This window comes from Hemicordylus capensis, chromosome 1, assembly GCF_027244095.1.
Source record: "Hemicordylus capensis ecotype Gifberg chromosome 1, rHemCap1.1.pri, whole genome shotgun sequence".
In the NCBI taxonomy this organism is placed as follows: Eukaryota; Metazoa; Chordata; class Lepidosauria; order Squamata; family Cordylidae; genus Hemicordylus; species Hemicordylus capensis.
Genome location: NC_069657.1, coordinates 235,578,324 through 235,596,348, shown reverse-complemented (window position 1 = coordinate 235,596,348; position 18,025 = coordinate 235,578,324).

Here is an 18,025-nt window from a genome sequence, read left to right as displayed (position 1 = left end):
GAAAAGCTACACACACTGTTTTGGTATCTGACACTGGCATGCAGACTAGAGCTGAAATGGTGGTGGGGAGAGGGGACAGATGCAAATGCAATTACATCTAGAATAATTTATCCATTCCACATGATATATAGATCAATATTTCTGAAACTGAAGGGTCGGGTATAAAACTAAACTCCACTGTGCAGTAATGTTTAAAAAGGAGTAATGCTGTTCTTATTAACCCCTGCTAATTGGGCAAAGAAGCACCTTTTAAAATGGTGGCTCTTTTTAAATTGGAATAAATATTTCAGGAACCTAGGGAGCTGCCTTATACTGAGTCAGATCATTGGTCCATCTACTACTACTACAACAAATATTTATACACCGCTCTTCAACAAAATTCTCAAAGTGGTTTACATAGCAAAATAAATAATACATAAATAAGATGGTCTAGCTCAGTACAGTCTACACAGGCTGGCAGCGACTTCTCCAAGGTTACAGGCAGGTCTCTCTCAGCCCTATCTGAAGTTGCCAGGAAGGGAACTTGGAACCTTCTGCATGCAAGCATATAGATGCTCTTCCCAGAGTGGCCCCATCCCCTGAGGGGAATATCTTACAGGTCTCTCATTCAAATGCAAACCAGGATGGGCCCTCCTTAGCAAAGGGAACAATTCATGCTTGTTGGATAGTATTCCTCCCCTCTCTGTTTTTGGCATCTCCATTTCTTTCAAATAACTTAAACAAGTCATTGAAAGGATATATGTTTATGAGTCCACACTTTTGTTAATATTAGCAGTATTGTGACTAATATAAAACATATATATAAATCAAATACATAGATACATAAATAAAACAATTCAGTTATGACTTTGTGGGCTATAGTTGCATAATATAATGTGATAAAACAAATAAAGGTTAAAGATTTTGCATGTTTTACAGGTAATAGAATTGTATGATAAACCATCAGGTGTAGGTCACAACCTCACTGAGATCTCTGAAAGGGGGTTCTATAGCTGCTTCCCTCGCCAACATTGAAGCTGTTCTCATGAACAGTCAAACCCAGGCTTAGGCAACCAAGGCTAAGCTTGGCTGCCTGTGAGAACCGCCAGGATCCATGCAGATCCTGGTGGTGCCTCAGCACCAAACCCTGTGGCAAATACTGGATAGAATACATTGGGTCATGGCAGTTGGCCAGTTATCTCAGGCAAGAAATGAAGAAGGGGAGCTGAAGAAAGTCATAGTTCAGCAGTCACACACAAACTTTACATACAGATGGCTCCAGCTTCAGTGAGTCCCTGGTATTTCCAGTTAAGAGGAGCTTAAGTAGCAGACTGGAAAAGTCCCTTCCCTAAGAGGCAAGCTAGATGTGAGAATGGCATTTGTGTGTGTGTGTTGATTGGTTTGTTAGCACACAGCAACCGCAGCAGGACCAATCAGGATTCAAACCACAGCAAGGGGAGGAGGTTTGTGTGTGTGTGTGTGTGTGTGTGTGTGTGTGTGTGTGTGTTTTAAAACCTTTCTCCATATGTTGTGGTTGCAAAGAAAATGACTCCAAAGCTGCTATTTGCATTGAGAGGGAAGCTGCCATTGGTGCCAGCTTGAGTGGGGGGTGGGGAGTAGATTTAATGGGCAATATTGCAATGAGTTAAATGGTTAAGACCTCCCCCCACCTCACCACTGTCTTGGTCCAGGTTGCTCCTCCTTCTGCGGCTGCTGGTTACAAAGTATTAAAAAAAACACCACACGCACACACCCCATGATTAATGTTGTGTATAGTTTGATCCTGAGACCTCAAAGAGTTCTTTCCATTCACTATAGACATTCCTGGTCTGAAAGGTCCGATGACCTCTTGAGTGATTTGCATTGGAACCTATGTTTTAAATTGTTTTATAGATTATATTGTTAATTGTTTTTGTTTTAATTGGTGGTTAGCTACCTAGAATGCTTGAATTGAAAGGTGGGATATGCATTCATATATACCTCACATAAATAAAATAAGAGAAAGGAGGCATGAAAGAAGGAAGCCCACAGCCATGAGGTAAAGGTATGTCCTCTCCTCTGTTGTTGGTCCCCTACAATCTGCACGGGCATCTGACCTCTGAGTGAGGTAGCCTATAGTCATGAGGACTAGCAGCCACTGATAGACCTGTCTTCCATGATTTTTTCTAAGCCCTGCTTAAAGACTTCCAAGCAAATTGCCATCACCATATCTTATGGCTGAGAATCCCACAGATAATTATGTGCTGTGGGGGCTGGGGGGGGATCCTTTTCTTGGTCCTAAATTTCCTGGCAATTAGTTTCATGGGATGATCCTAGTTCTAGTGTTGTGAGAAAGGGAGAAAAAAACCTTCTCTTTCCACTCTCTCCCCACCACATATAATTTTACAGACCTCTATTATGTCTCCCCTTAGTCACCTTTTTTCTACACTAAAAAGCCCCAGATATTGTAGCCTTGCTCTTGAAGGAAGGTGCTCGAGGCCCCTGATCATCTCAGTTGTCATTTTCTTTGCCTTTTCTGTTATTATATTGTTCTTTTTGAGATCATGCTTTGACTCAGCTTTGGAAAAGCATGATAGTATGTGGTGGGCTGCAATTAAAATCTGCTCATAGTGTGTCAGAAATTGTCAATTTTAATCATCCCTTCTTTTTCTTTCTTTTAAATTTTGTTTTATCCTATACTTTTTAAAATCTCGATCTTCTATGTAACAGAGTCTACATGCGTATATGCATGCATGTGTTTATACTGATATCTACCCTCAAGGTTTCCTTTATTTGGATTGTGTATTTGATCAAAGATCACAATAAACTGAACTGAACTGATAGTGTGTGGTGATTGGCTAGTACACACTTTCAGTCAAAAGGGATTTAAACTTAGGAACCTCCTCTGGAGAGAATTCCTAAGGCAGGGGCTATGGGGTGGAGTAAACAGGTGTCTGTAAAATTCAGGGGGAGCTAACTGACATTCTCAGATAAGGCTGGAGGCAGGATCCAGAGTTAGATAGGGCTGGAGGCAGGGATGTGCACAAAACCAGTTTGCCTGGTTCTGTTCAAGTCTGAAGCCGACTCGAACTGAACCGGGTATGTTCGGTTTTGGCACCCTGAATGAGGGATCTGACTTGGCTCAGATTTGAGCTGGTTCGGGCCCGGTTTGAGGATGCCAGGGACATTTTTTTTAAATGGTGGACTTACTGCCTCTGCAGCCTCTGGGGGATTCTGCTGCAGCCGCGAGGAGTCCACTGGCGGTTCCCCATTCCCCCACCAGCCCCCCTAGTCTCCAATGCATCATTTCTCCCCTTTGGGGGACCTTCAGCCTTCTCTGGTCTTGCGGTGGCCATTTTTAAGGCCACTGCACATGCACACAGTCCATTTGCATGGCTGGACCTGGCCACACAAATGGCTTGTGCACATGTGCGGCGGTCCTAAAAATGGCCACCACAAGGTCAAAGAGGGCCCAAATGCACCAAAATCGGCCCAAACAGCCCCCAAATGGGCCAAAATGGCCTGTGGGAGACCGGGAGGAGGCCAGTGGGGCAGGGGGAACCACTGGAGGACACCCCCCCTCACACACACACAGAGCTGCTGCAGCCTCCCTGAGGCTTCAGAGCCAGTATGTCCACCATGTTAAAAAAAACCCAAAAAAAACAGACTGGCCTGGCCTGGCCCAGGAGTTTCAGCTTGATCTTGAGCTGAACCGGGCTGGCTAGATAGCGAACCAGCTTGAGGCTGATGCACAGGTAATCTATAACAGTGATTGGGGATTATGACTCTCAGTTGCATTCGAAATGCAGTCTGGAAAAACAACGTAGTGCAAAGGGAAGTAATACTGGAACCCTCATGAATCCATCCAGTATTGCAGGGCAGATGTGCACCCATTCCACACTTGAGCATTTCGTTCTCAGTCCGGGAAATGCAGCACTGTGTAGAAGCTTGCTTCAGTGCATGCATTGCATTCCTCTTGGTGGATTTGAACAATTGCATCCATCTGTGTCTGCTTAAAGTGAAAAGGAGCTGGGCAATCTTGCACTAAGTTTATTTGTAGAGAGTTTCATACCAAAAGCTCCAGACCTGCAAAAACATACCAACACCCCCCCCCCCCAACTAAACACTTTAAAATATGCATAACCAGTACTGGCTGATCAAATGAACAAAGATCAATATTGCTTAAGTGTTCACCGGAAGAGGGAGCTAGGGCGAGTCCTTTATTGACCTAACTCCTGATATGGACAGCAAGAAATGGCTTGTGGTTACCCCCAAAGATTGTGCTATTGCCTTCCTTAACTGTAGACAATGAATGAGAAGCCAAATATCAGCTGGAGAATATTCAGGAGGAGACGGTCAAAAGAACAGAAGATTCTGGAATGCAGCAGAGAATATAATAATTTCCTAGAGAGACTTCAGAAAGTGTTTCTCCAATAATAAACAAAAGCTGGGAGGCATGAACAGAGAAGATTTATGGCTCCTAATCCCTCCCCCCTCCCACTGACTTTTGAAGTCACAGAATTGATCATCTCCTCCATCCTGAACAAGAGCAAATGCATTTCTCGTTATTTTTTCTTTCAGGTAAGCATAAATTGCCAGTATTGCCAGTTGTGAGAGGATTTTAGCAAAGCCAGATTTTAACACCCATGATACTGTTGTGTGGCTACTCATTGAAAGAGAACATAACTAGAGGCCAGTTCACATGACTGCGGCAATGTCTGTTAAACAAGAAATGGAAATTCTGGCAGTGCACACACTCCCACATTGTCGTCTGAACTCAGGATTTTTTGCCGATCCTCAAGTGGTGCTGACATTAAGCCGACATTGAAAACCCGAGATCAAATCCTAGATTATTGGTTTAAATGTTGGGGTTTTGTGGCTTTCTTCCCCACCAGAGATTGACCAAAAAAAATCTTGAGTTCACATGACATGCTTCGCAGAAGTACATGCACCACTGGCGTCTCCAGTTTTCGTTTACCAGACATTGCCTTGCATGGAAACTTGCCTGCCATCTCTGATCTTCCCACTGGGGGACCCCTAATTAGCAATCAAGGAGCCTCCCAGGACTTCCCAGGACACAAAGCCAGTGACAAGAGAAAAATACAATAGAATGATCTGTTGAAGCAGACTGACCAGAAGTAAGGTGACAAATATATCTCATTGGCTGATAATCTGTCACTGAAGAAACCTTGTAGTTCATCCAGAACTTCTTGCACAGTCATATAAGAGCCTTTTTTGGAAACAGCCCTGACATATGGTTTGGCAGAAGTGGTCGTTTTGACATTGAATAGGGTGAAAACAAGAGTCGAGGGATGCCACATGCCAGAACCTGGATATGTTTGATTGAGTGGTTTGTGTTAACTTGCCCTGTGCTTGGCTTACTGCTACTTTGCTGCAGGCAATGGTATTTGTCTCTCTCCTTAATGAGCACGATCCTTCTGCCAGGAATTAAATGAGCATTTATACATGCAAAATATGAATCACAAACAAATTGAGAGCAATAAACAGATGAGATATATATCACACTTTACTTAACCAGCTGGTTTCCTAATGCATGGAGGCCAGGGGATGATTAGCTTCTTGCTATAAGGCATGTTCTGTGAGAAACTGCAGGTGCATTTCTCAGGGCTGCAAAGAACAACAACAATTAGGAGGAATTCCTGAAGTAAGCCAGTCATATATCCAGAGGGCAAGAAGGACCCTGCTTGACTGGCTACCACCTGAATCACAATGTCAAGTTCTTGACCTTGCAGCTCATGGAAGATGAAGGAAACAAGATCAAAAGGCTCAGGCTCTCATTTTCAGCTATGACTATTTAAAAAATAATTGCTATGGTACTATCTTCAAAAGTAATTGCTGTGCAACAAGGAGCATTGATTTTGTCTTACCACCAAGGCTGTAAGACAAAGGCTCAATTCAGGCCAAACTCAATGTAACATGGAAGATCTATGATTAGGATCTCCTTAAAAAAAATAAAAACTTCTTAGCATCCCCACTTTACTACTTTGAAGATTGGGAAAGTGGCACTCTTGGAGAGAGTGTTTAACTATTTCCTCTTGCACCCTCCCAAAACTGCTATTAGTCACAGAAGGGGAAACAAGAAAGGTAAAGTATCTGTCTTTTTTCTCCCATGGTGCTAAAAGCATATGAATAAACATACGAAGTTGCCTTATAACAAGTCAAAGCATTGGTCAATCTACCTCAGTATTGTCTTCACTGAATGGCAGTGGCTTTCCAGAGCTTCAGGCAGAGGTTCCCCCCAGCCCGACCTGGAGATGCCATCTCCATGTGAAGCATGTGCTCCCAGAGGTGCACTTAGGTAATTTTGGAGCCTGGACCTAAAGGCCTTTGAAGCACCCCCCGCCCCCCTCGAGACTGCAGATTAAGCACCCTACACACACTGTATTTCCAACACATGGGTTCTTGAGGGCAACCAGCAACTGAACTCTCAAGAATGTAAGAATATAAACCAGATAGATTTATGCAAATTTGCATCAGCAGAAACATTTCAACACGCAACTTAACATATTCTCACCTCACATATTTATTTCCCCATGCCCCTGCTCTGTCTCCAAAGCACCCAGCACAGGTCATAATCACACTTGGCTGCCTGGTGCAGTGTGGGCCAGCGGTGACTAAAGAGAATTTGGGGATCCCCAGGGAGTGTGGAGGCCCTGGACTTTGGCCCTGAAGTCAGGGGTAAGAGCACCACTGTGTGCCCCACCACTGAGCTATAGTGCCCTCCCTTTTCAGGTGGGCAATTTAGACTGAGGGAAAGTCATAGGAAGAAAGAACCAATCATGGTTTAGTGCCCAAACTATAGGTTAAGCTCCCAAATGTACAGGTCACACATGACTTGTGGAGGGTATTTAGTCTCTAAATCTCTGGATGTGGGGCAACAACTAATTTGGACATCACATTAAACTACAGTTAGCACAGACCATAGCTTGCAATCTCATTTCAAACTCTGGTTTCTTATTCAGGTAACCCAATGAGTTACAAAGTATGGTTTGTCAATTCAGAAATCACAGCAAAACAGACCCTAGTTAAGCTTTTGTAACCATGGTTTTGTGTGATGTCTGAACTAAGCCACTATGTGCTTTACATAGGACACTGAGATTGACTACAAAAAAAAATTGTAAAGATTACTTTGGGTCCTATATGCCCAAATCCGTGCTTTAAGAGGTATAAAGGTGTGGTCAAAAATATGCGATATGGATATCTTGTGAATTTGAGAACAAAATTTTGTAATTTTGTCTGAGAACCTGGGAAAGGCAAAAGGGGAAGAAATCTGATTGTTAAACATGTCTTACAAAACTCCTGAGACTTTCTCTTCTTGGTTCTGTTGTAAATCTGTTAGCTCGGCTAACCCAACAGGATTTACAACCCCCTTCAACACTCCCCCTGTGAGATAACGGAAAGCAGCAGTGAAACTGCAAGAAGGGTGGGGGGGGGGAGGCTCACAAAGAAAATAGTAAATGAATTAAGTCCCCTGAACTAAACTAGGTCCCACCCTCTAACAATAACTGAGTAATGTGAGAAGAAAACACAAAGCAAGGAATGAACCGAGCGAAGGACACCAGAACAAGGAATTAACGGAACAAAGCAGCAAAGCATAAACAAGGCAAACTGGAACTCGGAAAAGTTTGGAATTCAAATAGCACACTGTCTGCTGCCAGCGAAAGTTGCAAACAGCATCTGAGCAATTGAGAGACTGCTAAATATATATGGCTCAAGAGAACCAGCAGCCATTCAAGCTTTCCTAAGTCAGCACTTCGGCTTCCTCTCTTGTGATCTCCTGTGCCTACGTGACTCCCACTGAGCTTGCCTCTTGAGATGCCTTCTCAAGACAGGTGAAATCCCAGGCTCCTCCCCATCAGAAATCATGTCTGGCAGCTGTTGCGAATCCTCAGCTCCAGAGTCTGGTCTCTCTGCCAAATCCTGTTGCTGTGTCTCTGAGCCCTCACCAGCAGGCGAATCCTCCTGCTTTGACTCTTCTGAGTTAGAAGTCTGAGCCATGACAGGTTCATACTTCTCATGTACATGACTGACCTTTTGTATATATCAATATACCTGTCTCTGGAATATTTGTCCTCATACCACCTCTGTGGTATATTTGTCCTCATACCACCTCTGAGCCCTCACCAGCAGGCGAATCCTCCTGTTCTGACTCTTCTAAGTTAGAAGTCTGAGCCATGACAGGTTCATACTTCTCATGTACATGACTGACCTTTTGTATATATCAATACACCTATCTCTGGAATATTTGTCCTCATACCACCTCTGTGCAAAGTATGATCACTTACTCTAGTTAGCTTGCATGCTGAGCTGACAGGCTACAATCCCACACAAACCGAAGCTCTTCACACAATTAGTGTAAAGAGAACATAAGAACATAAAAACAGCCCTGCTGGATCAGGCTCAAGGCCCATCTAGTCCAGCATCCTGTTTTACACAGTGGCCCACCAGATGCCACTGAAAACCTACAGCAGCAGTTGAGGGCATGTCCTCCCTCCTGCTGTTACTCCCCTGCAACTGGTACTCAGAGCCATCCTGGCTTTGAGGCTGGAGGTGGCATACAGCTCTCCAACTAGTAGCCGATGATAGGCCTCTCCTCCATGAAGTTATCAAAACCCCTCTTAAAGCCATCCAGGTTATTGGCTATCACCACATCTTGTGCAGAGAATTCCACAAGTGGATTATGTGTTGTGTGAAAAAGTACTTCCATTTGTTGGTTCTAGACTTCCTGGCAATCAATTTCATGGGATGACCCCTGGTTCTGGTGTTATGTGTGAGAGAGAAGAATTTATCTCTATCCACTTTCTCCACACCATGCATGATTTTATAGACCTCTATTATGTCTCCCCACAGTAATCTTTTTTCTAAACTAAAAGGCCCCAGGTGTTGTAGCCTTGCCTCATAAGAAAGGTTCTCTAGGCCCCTGATCATCTTGGTTGCCCTCTTCTACACCTTTTCCAGTTCTACAATGTCCTTTTTTAGATGTGGTGACCAGAATTGTACGCAGTACTCCAGGTGTGGCAACACCATAGTTTTTAATAAGGGCATTATAATATTAGCAGTTTTATTTTTAATCCCCTTCCTAATGACCCCTAACATGAAATTGGCCTTTTTCACAGCTGCCACACATTGAGTCAACACATTCAATGAGCTGTCCACTATGACCCCAAGATCCCTCTCCTGGTCACCGACAGCTCAGATCCTGTCTGCGTATACTTGAAGTTTGGGGTTTTTTGTCCCAATGTGCATCACCTTTAAACTTGCCAACATTGAACCACATTTGCCATTTTGTCGCCCACTCATCCAGTTTGGAGAGATCCTTTTGGAGCTCCTCACAATCCTTTTTGGATTTCACTACCCGAAAAAGTGTGGTATCATCTGCAAATTTGGCCATCTCACTGCTTACCCCTACTTCTAGATCTTTTATGAATAAATTAAAAAGCACTGGTCCCAGTACAGATCCCTGGGGGACCCCACTTCTTACTTCTCTCCATTATGTAAACTCTGTATTTATACCTACCCTCTGTTTCCTGTCCTTCAATCAGTTGTCAGTCCACACATGTACTTGTCCCTTATCCCATGACTGCTAAGTTTTCTTAGGAGTCTTTGATGAGGAACTTTGTCAAAAGCTTTTTGGAAATCCAGGTATACTATGTCAACTGGATCACTTTTATCCACACACTTGTTGACACTCCCAAAAGGGTTGTGAGGCAAGATTTACCTTTGCAGAAGCCATGCTGATTCTCTCCCAGCATGGCCTGTTCTTCTATGTGTTCTACAATTTTATTCTTGAGGATGCTTTCCATCAATTTGCCTGGGACGCACGTTAAGCTAACCGGCCTGTAATTTCCTGGATCGCCCCTGGATCTCTTTTTAAAAATCGGTGTTACATTTGTTACTTTCCAGTCCTTCCAGTGCTACAGAGCCTGATTGCAGGGATAAGTTATATATTTTAGCACTTCGTGTGGGCTATACCCATGTACTGCTTTAGAACCTCTCAGTGCCATGAGAATGACAAGGAGGTGCTCATCCCAATTTTTTCCATCTGCTTTGACTATTTTCTGTAAGACTTCTTTAAGAGCGTGGTTCGCTCTTTCCACAAGTCCTGAGGACTCTGGATGACAGGCTATGTGATATTTTGAGTAATTCCTAGAGCTTTGCAAAGCCCTTGCATGACGTGTCCCATGAATGAACTTCCTCTGTCTGATTCTAGGTATTTAGGTACTCCAAACCTACTAATGACTACACTGAAAAGAATTTTGACTGTGATGGAGGCGGAATCCATTTTGGTGGGGATAACCTCTATCCATTTTGAAAAATGGTCCAAAATAAGACAAAACCGGTTGCCTCTGGCTGTTCTCAGCATCAGGCCTATGAAGTCCAATTGGACGTGCTGCATGACAGAGTCCACCCACTGGTGTTGGATGAGGACTTTAACTGTCTGATGGTCTGCATTAACCCTAGCACATGACAGACAATTCTCACAAAACACATTCACTTCATCACGCTACCATCCAATCTGCTTGACGCTTTCAAGTGTGGGCTGTTTGCATCACAAATTGCACAAGCTTGTTTCTGACTTTAGCTGGGACAATCCAGTGGCAGTCTCAGCTGGGTCCTACTGCCCACCAGATTCCATCTACTTGCTCTATCTTGTATTTTCCTGTGGAATCTGTTCCTTTTTCTGCTAATGGTTCATTTTCTGAATTCCCTTCTTGGAGGGTGCTCAGGTCCAACGTGGAGATTTGTCATCCTCTGAATTTTTTACTTTGACTGCTACGTGTAGTGTCAGGGGTGAGAGGCTCAGTTTCACCAGGTTTACTGGGAGTAGCTGCCTCTTTAGCGAAGAAATCTGCTTTATTATTCCATCGTGTTTTATCTGTGTCTTTTTTCTGATGGGCGGCTGCATGGGTGAACCAAGTAGCTGCTGTCCTGTTTTGAATTAGCTTTGCTATTCTCTGCCATTTTCCTGAATGTGCCATGGGGTGGCCATCTGAAGCCTCCATTTCATGACTTAGCCATGTTGTGGCTGCTCTAGCAGTCCAGTCTGAATCAGTGTAGATTGCTATAGGAGCATTCGAGGGTTCAAACTCTAAAATGGCCATGACTGCTTATACTTCTGCTGCTTGTGCAGAGTGAGTACGGGCCGGTCCTTGAAGGATGTGGCTGTCAGTTACTCTCACTGCACCAAACCCTGTCTGGACCCCCCCCCCACCTCCCAATTCATGGGAGCATGAGCCGTTGGAAAACCAAGGGTGAAATCCTGCCTTAAAGGCTTGTTCTGGAAGTCTTGACAATTGGCTAACGCTGAATTCCTATTTTGGCCTGAGGGCATTGTTGGCACTCTGTACATGCACCAGAACTATTTGTTTTTCAAAATCTGAAATGGAGATTCGAAGGGATGCCTCCGTGGTTCAGGGGCATCTGTAGTGTTTGTGAGGGGCCAGATCATGGCCTTCAATGAGAAAGGACCCTTTTCCTTTTACTAAGCAACTTCAGTTTTACTCTTGGCCCAGAATGATGTTCCAGCTTGCTGTCAGGGATCTGTGGCTGCTTCGGGGAGGGAGAGAAGAGTGACTGCCTTAAGGGCTGCACATCTGTGAACAGCTGAAATGACAGAGGGGAGATCTATTCCTTGCCACAAAAGACCATTGGCCAGGTCAGGGGCGTAGCAAGGTTGGAGTGGGCCCAGAGACAAGATTTTAAAATGCCTCCCCCCGCACTGAAGCTCAGCTCAAGAAGTAAAGAAATCTTAAATGAGGCTGAATAGTGGTAACAAAAAGCATAGTAAAATTTATATATCTATATCATCTATATATCGATATCGATATCATTATAGATATAACACTTACGTGCCACAATAGAACATCATCCTACATTATTTTTTTAAAGGTTTTGTAAATTGTGGACGATGCAAGTCATTTAATGGTACTAGAGAAAAACATGCTGTTCTGGTAGCTCCAGGTCTTCACACTCACATCAATTTTGGAGGATGAATACAACTGAAGGACGCCCGGGCTGGTGCGCGGCTGAGGGAGTCAGTCATGTGACTTGCTTCTGGGAAGCCCCCCAAGACAGTCGGCCCCCAGACAACTGTCTCCCCTTGCCCTATTATGCCCCTGGGCCAGGTCAATTGAGAGCATTTAGGTGTGAAGAAAGGGAATTCCCAAAATTCCTTTCTCACTGCCATCATGACCTGTGCATTCTAAGGTGCACTGCAACTTAGTTAGCTGTGAGGGAGACTCAAGTCAAGTCAAGTCAAGTTTTATTTACGGTCCTAGACCAAACAATGTGAGGGAGACTATTTGATGATGGAGGCTTTCTGCACCTTGCCTCTGTAGCTACTAAGCTTCATGGAGTGTGAGGTGGGCTTGCCACCAGAAGTCCAGGTGGGAACCAGGACATTCAAGGTGTATTAAGGAAGAGTTGGGCTAGGTTTTTGGGGTTCCCTACTTTAGCATCTAGATTAGGTCTTTCCCACTGATCATAGCTAATTTTAGCCATGACCTGTGGTTAGGTTGGGAGAGGGGCTTTTATGGAGGCAAGAGGCAGCTCTAAAGGCACAAGCTCCTCTGCTTCTGGGGTAAAGGGAGTTAAAGTGGCTAAATGTGTCGGTAAAACTGCTGGGGTACTGGCTATAGTGCTGGGGTGTTCAAAGAGGGGAGTTATGGGGTCTGCTTCCTCATCAGAGGAGACTTCTTGAAACTCCAGAATGGGGTAGCTTTTTACAGGAGGGGCTTTTGAATCTGGTGGATATTTAGCCTTTGAATCTTTCTTTCTTGAATCTGGGGGATTTTTCTTGTGAGGGTTTGTTTATTTGTTTGTTTCAAAATGGCTCAGGGCGGTTTACAACTAAAACAAAACCATTAAAATAATTAAAAATTAAAACAAAAATTATTAAACAGTATAAAAAACAATTAAAAATTCAAACATCATAAAACAGCAATTAAACAATCACAACAATTAAGTTGTCATAAAGACAGTTGATTTCATTAATGGAGCAGTCTCTGTCTGATACAAGCTTTTAAAATTCCTCAGCTATGGGTTTGGGAAAAGAGAACCAGACACCTTCTTTCTTCCTCTGCACCCTAGAAGGAACTCTGCCGTATTCATCTCTCCAGACTTTGTCGGCATGGGCTGTAAAAGACTCTTCTAAGTCTGTTGGTGAGGCTGGTGTAGAGAGCTCCTTGTCAGGAGGTTTTCCAGGGATGGGAAGGTTAGAGGTTTCAGCTGTAAGTCCTGGATTTGCTACCACAGCTTCACCAGTTGGAATGCTGGCTGCATTGCTTCAATGCGGAGGGGCAAGAGCTCAACGTTCCACAAATCTGGGCAGCCCTCGCAGCTGGCAGAATTGGACTGTAGCTGTATGGGAGGTGTTGGAAGGGTGAGGGGAAGAGTGATGAGGGTTTTCTTCCTTGCATTTTAAATTTGCCAAGGCTTCCAAGAGATAGGATGTGGCTTGCCTACCGTATTTATTCATGTCTTCTCCTAAGGTAGCCAGCTCCCCTCAGGTTGAATTCCTCAGAATCACTTCTGGGGAGCAGTGCTGGGCTTTGGGGGATCCTTCCGCTTCCTGGCATGGCCGGCCACCACCTTGGTGATCTGAGCCGTTTTGCCTATCGGTGAAGCAATTGTTATAGGGCTTTTTATTAGGGTTCTGTTAGGATTCTGGGGTTGGTGTGGTGGTGGAATGGCGGTGGAATGGGAATCAGGTGTGGCGGTGGAATGGGAACCAAAATTAGACCATGTCACAGCCTGTATTGGCTCTAAGTTAGGGTTGGAGTGAAGTTTAGGGGTAGGCTTTTCCTTTTGGTGGGCACACATTTCGCAACAGACTTTCCCTGCTTGTTTAATTCTTTCTAGGAATTGGGCCCATGTGGCAGCGTTGGGCGTTTGACTAATGATGGCTTTAACCTGTGTGTTGAGGCATTCATATAGGTTTCTATAAGCCTCATGGCGGTGAACCTGGATGACTACATTCTCATTGTGCCACGTTAGGGCTAGGTAGCCATAAATAAGACCCAGAACTTCTTTTTTAGGAAGATAAAACTTCCAGTGCTGTGGGACCTTCTTTTTCATTGTGGTAGATTTGGTCTATATGGTCCCCTGGGTGAAGGATGTGTAGGGCTTCTCTCATCCAGAGAATCTGAGACATACTAAGCCTGGCAGCTTGGCTGATGCCGTGTCTGAAAGCCAGCTTGTCTGCCCCTTTGGCTGCTAGGGTGCCCATTTGGTCTATGTTGGCCCCTGTAGACTGGGGATTGAGGGAGATGAGAGTGGCGAACCAGGACACCATGTCCTCCTTGTTAAGGACTCCCATATCTGCAGCAACCGAATGGGCTTTAGTTGCCACCCAGGCTCTTGTTTTGGCAGATTCCGTGACATTGTCCAAGTTATCTTAGAGAGCGCTTTCTTCTACATGATCCCCACCGCACGTTAAGGTCATCTGAGGAGATCCGTCTCCAGTTACCACCAGTTCATTTGGTGGCGACTCACAGGTGGGCTTTCTCTGTAGCTGCTCCTGGGCTGTGGAATGCACTCCCAGCAGAAGTCCGCAATCTGAATTCTTTATTGACCTTCAGGAGATCCCTTAAAACCAATCTGTTTGGCCTAGCCTTCCAGGGTTTTTAATTAGTTTTAATTGTTTTAATGGTAAAACCTGGTTTCCAGGGGGGTTTTTTGTAATTGTTCTGGTTGTTTAATTGTTTTTATGATGTTTTAATTGTTAATTGATGTTTTAAATTGTTTATATTTCTGTTTTAACTATTATTGGTTTTAACTGTAAACTGCCCTGAGCCACTTTGGAAGGGCGGCATAAAAATTGAATGAATGAATGAATGAATGAATGAATGAATAAATAAATAAAATGGGCTATGGTTGCTGTGTGGCTATAGACCATAGGCGCTACTGGGGTAGCTACTTCAGGACCGTTTACTTCTTCTGCTTGGTAGCTAGTTATTTCTTGCGCCCCTGCGGGCAAGGCTGGATCTGGTGTCACCACGGGATGCAAGAGAGTGTCCCCCGCTGCAGTGCCCCTGTTGGCACAGCACCCTGGTGCATGACCAATACAAGTGGGAGGGGGAGAAGGTTGGACTGGGATGAGTTGAAGGGAGCTTTCGCTAGGGGCTTCCTTCCCTGGGTTAGCCGTAGGTGAAGGAGGAGGGTTTGAAGTGGATGGAGTTGCAGGGGGAGCTGGAGGCGGCTCAAATGCTGGGAGAGATGCTGCTCAGCCGGCAGCTGGCTAGAGATTGCTGCTATTTCACTTGCGTGCTCACCGCTAGCAGTAAGACAGGTCTGTTCAAGAAGGTACACAGCAGTATGCTTATTCACGTCCCTTTCTCTCTCAAACTGAGTTACATAATTGAGCATCTTACTGCATCGGGTTTCTAAGAGTTGAGTGTAAATGTTAGACTCTGTAAACTTTTCTTTAAAAGCACTATTTTCATTAGTTAAAAGGTGTCTAACAGTTTCTAGTTCCTGAACGCGATTGCTCAGATATGTTCTCTTCTCAGTAATTTCCCTGCCAATATTAACAGATACCTTAATATCAACACTAAGGGAATCTCTTTCTTTGAGACAGGCTTTAAAAGTTCAGACTTTTTGCGTCAAACATTTCCTTTCATGCCACAGCACATTCATCAACTTCCTGAATAACAAAAAGACTCCTACAAGACTTAGAGCTAAGATCAAAAGCAAAAAGAATAAATTAGCGAGACCAGTTTCCCCCCATAAATACACAAAATTCTCAAAAATCCCATTTTAAATCTCAAAACAAGGCTCTGCAGCTGGGCAACTCGATTCTAAAATGACTGTGGGGCAGGGCATTCAAGGAGTGGCTCTGGCAGCAGAGGGAGCTCTACTGCTGCGCACCTGGAGCAAACAGGGCAAGAAAACTCTGGTACATCTACTTCCTCCATGGAAAACAACTTCCAAATTCTATACATCTCAGTGGCCATTGCCAACATACTATTCCAAGAAGCTAAGACTTGCATGGCAGCAAGAAGAGTGACCAACTTCAGCCAACTCTTCCTGTTTCTCTGTAGATATGCAAAGGGGCTTTTCCTCACCCCGAATGAAAGTTTTTCCTACATCCAGACTGTAAAACTTAATGGCTAAGTGTCCTCTAAATTCCTGATTAGGCTCACACTTAGAGCAAACAACTTCCAAAAAGTTCACACTAGAGCAGACAACATCCAAAAGCAAATGAGCAAAGAACAAAATACCCAGAGTAACTTTTACAGTGGGTATAGGAAAGAATTACCCCCTTTGATAGACCTTAAATTCCGGTTCCCTTACATCCTGAAATGAAAACACAAAGAAAATTCCCTTCACCAGCTGTACTTATCCAATGCAACCTATAACATCCAACTGAAAAACATCACAATTACAGTCCAGAAAAAGTGTCAGAAACAAAAAACAAGAATTACTGAGATTGAAAAAGGATCACGCCCCCCCCCCATGTCAATATTTTGTTGAACCACCTTTTGCTTTAATAACAGCCTTGAGTCTGTTGGGATACTTCTCTATCAACCTTACACATCTAGACGGAGCAATATTTTTATTATCTGCAAGGAGTAATCATCCATCAAGCCCCCAGTGCACTGTAGTAAGAGCCCTGAGTGGCTTCCTTCCTTCACCGCCACTCCCCTCTCCTCCCCTCCCCGTCCCTCGCAGCAGGCTCTTTTTCAAAGCGTTCTTCTTCAGAAGGGAGATAAGGGAGACGGGGAGGAAGATGACGAGGCACTGAGGCAGCAAAACCAGAAGTCAGCGCGGGGCACTTTTTCTCAGACTGGGGGAGGGAGGGAAAGAGTGAGAGAAAGAGAAGGCAGGCAGTGCAAGGCAACAGAAGGTGGTGCACGCCCCAAAGTGCATCAGAATCAAATCCGGCCCACACCACCGGCCAGCCAGGTGCAATGCAAGCCCACCCCCGCCCGCCCGACCAAGTTCACTGTACACATGATCAATCACACACCTTGTCCTGGTGGTGCTTTATGTTGCTGTTATGCGCCGGCAACTGAATCCCCCTAGTGCCTCAGGCAGCAGCAGAAACGTGTTGCTCCGAGTCCAACTCCCTGCAGGAGGACACACCAGCACTACGCATGCGCGATTGGTGGCGGGGCGGGGACTGGGAGTGCGGAGTACTATGCTGCCTGTGACGAAGATTGAGTCGACGAGGTCGACGACGGCAAGCAGGCAGGCACTGCGTGCGTCTGCAGACAGTGCAAACTTTAGGTGCCCGCCGCGCCAGAGCTGAGCAATGGGGGGGCGGGGGCGGGACCGGGGGAGGGGGCGCCACGCCACCACCCCGCGGACTGGAGCGGTCGGACTGCTCTGCTACGGTTTTTTTAAAAAAGGGAAAGCCAGGGGATAGGTGGGGCACTTTTTGGCGCCCCCCACGTGGCCAAACAGGGTGGCGCCCGGGGCACGTGCCCCCCGCCCCCCCATCATTACGCCTTTGGGCCTAATTGCTTCATTAGCATCAGGTGTTGTCTCTCTTGTGAGACAAAATGACCATGGATGCCGGATAACTCACAATAGCTAGTTCTGGAGTCTGCTTAGCTGGGCCTGCACATAGGAGAGGGGGTGTGAAGCTAACCCCCTTTGCAATTTGTGTTACTTGCAGCCCATATCTAGGGGTGACCAGTCCACTGCCAACTAAGTGACTTGTCCCCATGTATAACATAAACTGGGAGCTCACATTGTGGTGCATCTCCTAGGCATAGCAAAAATGCAATCTCCAAGCCTGAAGATGCAGCTGTAAACAGGGAGGCTTCTGAGAGCCAGGCAGAATAAGCTCAGCTAGTAACAGGACCCCCAGGATGCTCCCATTTGTAGATGGAGTGCCAGATGCAGCTGCAGCATGGGTCTCTCAGCTAACCCATGGCACTGTTGCCATTGATACTGGTGGATTCAGAGGCTGCCCCAGCTGGATAGGCCCTCTGAGAAGTTTGAGCACTTGGCTGGTGCTAACCTGGTCGACTTCTGATGCTGTGCCTGCTAACACCCATACAGGAGGCTGCAGACCCACAGACTTGCTCAGATCTTGGGA